Source organism: Aptenodytes forsteri, unplaced genomic scaffold (genome assembly GCF_000699145.1).
Source record: "Aptenodytes forsteri isolate BGI_AS27 unplaced genomic scaffold, ASM69914v1 Scaffold65, whole genome shotgun sequence".
Classification (NCBI taxonomy): Eukaryota; Metazoa; Chordata; class Aves; order Sphenisciformes; family Spheniscidae; genus Aptenodytes; species Aptenodytes forsteri.
In genome coordinates this window covers 1,956,057-1,960,670 of record NW_008795127.1, presented here as the reverse complement: position 1 = coordinate 1,960,670, position 4,614 = coordinate 1,956,057, and the positions used below count along the sequence as shown (strand labels likewise).

Genomic DNA, 4,614 nt, shown 5'->3' with positions numbered 1-4,614 from the left:
TCATCCAGATCATCGATAAAGATATTGAACAAGACTGGCCCCAAAACTGAGCCCTGGGGAACACCGCTCGTGACCGGCCGCCAACTGGATTGAACTCCATTCACCACAACTCTCTGGGCCTGGCCGTCCATCATTACATGGTGGAGCGTATATCTCTTCTTGGATTCAGTGATTTTCAGTTTTTGTGCTTCCAGGAAAAAAATACATGCTGAGAAGATCTCTGATGTTTATATATATATATATTTTTTTTTTTTTAAATTCTAGTTGGAACATATTTTGCATGAAGAAATGAGATCTGGACATTGTTTTGCTCTACAACAGCTATTCCAAAACTGTGACCTTCAGGGCAAAGGGAAGGTCAAGAAAGTTTGCTTTTCAAGAAAAGCCTACATTTCCAGAGTCGTAATCTTTATGTTTGATAGATACTCAAAGATACCTTGAAATGTTCTATTTCCCATCATTTTTTGTCTTACTTTTCCTAAAGATAGTAGTTTGCTTTTGTTTCTGAAATCAGTACCAAGAGATAATTAAAATTGTACTTCACTTTTCTATATGTTCCAGTTCATTCCCAGAGATACGTTTCTCATGGTGTTGACCAGATTTCTTGGAAGATATGACAGCTGCAAACAGTATCAACGACATCTGGGCAGGTATGTGATCAGAGAAAAGCTAACTTACGGGCTGGAGCCCTCTATATTTCCCATAATACACAATAAAAGTTTCTCTTCCTGCTAGCGAGTAACACTTCCCAGCAGTAGTGTTCTGATGTGTTTTATGTCCTGATCAGGAAAATGAGTTCTTTACCTAGTTCTCCTGCTTACCTAGTGGGTTTTTTATGTTTGTTTGTATCCAAACTGGAGAAACATTGGGTTGTGTGAATGCAGTATTCAGATGCACCTAAGTTGTATGACCTAGAAAATAGGTCTAATTTGTTTTCAAAGCTTAGTAAAACAAAGCTATTAAAAAGCTAAAGTATTAAAATAAATTTTTCTGACAAAGATTGCAACATGCCCTTCTTCAGAAAATCTTTTGGGTTGAAAGAATGACTAGTAGGTCACCTAGCCCTCTTTGCATAGTGCAACATTGTTTTCATCATTCCTGCAATACCCTGAGTGATAGCTGTCATGTTCAGCTTTCCATAGCTCTGGTGACTCTTGCATATTGTTCAATTGCCTGCCTCTTCTTAGAGTTGAAGGGACCTGTTCTTTCTTCTTATGTTCACGTAAACCAGTAATTACCCTTTTGAATCAGTGATACAACATTGGTGCAAATCAGCTTATATGAGGGAATCTCATAGCTTTTTTTTAGGGGTTTTTTTTTACTGTTTTGCTCAAGCTTACTCTTCTAAACATTGTTTTTATATCAATCTTAATGAGATAATGAAAGTACTCAGTCTTTGCTCTATTCAATTCATTTTTTATCATCTTTTGTGTTGCAGTAATTTTGGAGTGTCAGAAAATTATTTAAGTTGATCTTTTTACGTTTGTAATCTTTACTTCTGGGTTCTATTTGCTGAGTTGCTTCTGTGTGTAATTTTACTTGTCTGGATATTTTATCTTTTAAAAATCTGTTGTTTCAGGCTGACAGATTTGAATTAAGTGAAATAATTTAAGTGAAATATTTGGTTTCTGTCTGCTATTTCTGACAATACATCCGATTATAATATAATAATTTTCTTTTTAACAACAGTGCCAATATTGTTAGCTCCTGCTCAAGTTGTTACCACTTCCTGCCTTCAGATATTTTGTGGAGTTTCGCATTCAGTAATTTTACTTTATACTAGTCTTTCTTCTGTGAACTAGTTCATAATTTTCTTGCTGACAGTAATTTTATTTTCATATATTGTAGGACAAACTGAAACTATTTCTGACAACAATATATGTTTAACTGAATCACTGCTTTGTGCTCAGTCAGATAACCTGCATTGCAATAGCAAAACAAGATAATAATATTTTTATATTACAGAAACAATTGCAGGCATTAAGAGCAGATGTCACTGTTACACATACTTGCAACAGCTATTGCTATAACAATTTTAATAGAAATTCAAGCTTATTTTCAAGTAAGTGAGAAATGGAACAAATTATGTTGCTCAGTGGCTGAATCATCAATTTCTTATCACCCTCTGTGCTGGTTGAATAGTTCATAAATATATCGTTATTATAATTCAAATAGCATTGATTATAATGCCAAACATGTTTTTCTAATAAACTGAAGTATTAATCTTTCTATATTCTGCAAGAAAATGGCAAATTAAGGCTAGCTCCACACCACACATTATTAAAAGTGTAGCTGTATTGATCAAGACTGTGGGAAAAAATCACACCCCTGGCTTACAGAGCTACACATGCACTTCTCCATCCATTACGGAGATGCAGTTTGAATTGGCGGAGGAGTTCTTTTTTATGATACAGCTTACTTCATTTGAGGTGCTTTGATTATGCTAGCAAAAATCTTTTTTTTTTTCCCAGATAAGCTGCCTCTCTGCTAAGGGGCTTTGTTAATAGAGAGATTAGCCTTATGAGATATGCCTGAGCAGGTAACAGTTTTCCGTATTTGCTCATATACTTGCCCTATCCCTGTATACAGGACACCCCCATATTGAAGCAATAGATAGGTAGTTGTTAAGAATAGATGTGTATAATGTCTGCAGCCTAATTTCAGTTCGTGTTGGAAACGAAGGAGTGGGGCCATTGCTCCAGAAAATATGGTATTCTGGTTTAACTGATCAGCTGAGGTTGGTGAAATGGGACAGTGAAATAAAGGGCCTAGATTCCTTTTAAATTATAGGCATGCTAGTAGCAACTTTCATTTTTTTTCTCATCTGGTATCCTTTGATATGCCAGTGAGTTTTCCTCATGAACCATTTTCCTCTAAAACTACCTGGAGCAGAGCTGATTGCTAATCAGGACTTTGCCAAGAACGGCATTTTTTTTCATCAGAAGTTATCCGAATCATTAAAGCATAAGCAAGGAAATGTATTCATTTCAGCAAAAAATTGTCAAGTCCAGCATATATGCATGAAGGAAAGAAAGGTCTGCAGAACAGCCAAAACTTCAGCAACTGGAAGGCCAATGTTGAAGACGATAGCCATACCTCTGAGGGGAGAGAAAAGTGGTTGAGACAGTATTTAGATGTCCGGGTTTATTCCTTCTGCCTTGTGGATGAAATCCAGAGGGGAAAAAAATGGAAAAAAGCCAGTAGAAACAGAAACTAGACAAAACAGAGAGAGGACTAAAGGGGTGGAGGCTGGGAAGAAAGTACTTGAGGGTGCAGATGTCAGAGGAACACCCAGTGATGTCTGGGACAGAGCTAAAGAAGACAAGGGTGCGCGTGTCCTAATGGACACCTTTCTTTGATTATTCTCGGCATTGTTTGTCTTGAGACCAGTGTGAGAAAGATTTGTTCCTTTCTCTCCACTCTGGCCTCTATCTTAAATTATGTTAGGCTAAGGATCTTAAAAAGTTTTAGTAACTGGAACATCCTCTGTCTGCTTTGCTTGTTGGTTGGGCATAGTTTCTGATGGATCAATTCTGGTTGGTTAGTCTGTGATATTTAGCCTCATAGTTAGTCTGTATTTAGCTTAATTAGTCTAATATTTAGTAGGTGTGGTCTTCATTCTGTCCGTGGGTGGTATTGCTGAGCCTTTTTGTTTGCAGTGATCTGGTCTTTCTAACTTTCGCTAACTTAATCAAAAATTTTGTGTAATAAACTGGAATGTCTGTTATTTTAGAACATTAGTCCTGTATAGATGACTGTCGGTAAGTCATTTTCATGCCCTTAGTGTCCGTAACACTGAGGAGAATGCAGGTAAGAACAGATGTTTCCACTTCTGCACCATAACAGGCTGAAACTGCAAGACAAAACTATTGTCAAGCTGAGGAATTATATGCAGTAGTTTGTGACCCTGCTACTTCTTGTATGACTTGATCCAGTCATCTGCAGACCTGTGGACAGTCATCATGACTGCATGGCCAGCTGAAAGAAACAGCAAAGCGACGGTATAAGTAGCTTCTGCTTCTCTCCATGGGTTTGACAGTTAGAAAGTGCTACTCTGTGTAGTCTAACCTGTTCGATATAGGATATAGCATCTGCCAAAGGCTTGTGAGTCCAACTCAAAGCTTCATGTTTAAAGTAGGCAAGAGGTATCTTTGAAGAAGAGATCCGAGACTGATTTAAAATAGCAGGTGGTGTCAAATCTGTTGTGTCCCTTGATGGGGTATTTTACTGCTTCAGAACTCACTCTGGAAAAGATCCAATTTGAGTCTCGGTTCCAAAAATTCCTTTGGGTTTGAATTTGCCCAGCTGAGCTGATATACAGGATATGAAAGGGAAGAAATGATGGCGACGGAAGCAGAGGTCAGGAAATAATTAGATTATGTGGTATGTTACCTCAGCTTGACAAAAACCCAAAATGCATTTCATTCATTCCTAGAGAATGACTGCCTGTTTCTGATTCCATGGGAAAAGACACCTTTTAATACTTTCTTATAAGTCATAAGAAAGAAAGGAAGATACTGTATTAATATACATTCTTAAATATAAATATGGGGAGGCCTGGCAGACTGATTATATCACACTCCCACAAACCCGCCAAGGCAAGCGCCATGTGCT

At 37.5% G+C, this 4,614-nt stretch overlaps 1 long non-coding RNA gene across 3 annotated transcripts in view; it reads left to right on the top strand.

Moving 5' to 3' along the window:
• The window catches only part of LOC103897366, a 31,491-nt gene that overhangs the window by 6,646 nt on the left and 20,231 nt on the right, over positions 1-4,614 (top strand). For 2 of the 3 annotated variants that reach the window (XR_657485.2, XR_657484.2), the window contains exon 3: positions 562-650. This is a non-coding gene — a long non-coding RNA (uncharacterized LOC103897366). Of the gene's footprint in view, positions 1-561; positions 651-1,848; positions 1,937-4,614 lie in introns of those variants that run through there. The other variant, XR_657486.2, reaches the window with a different exon arrangement.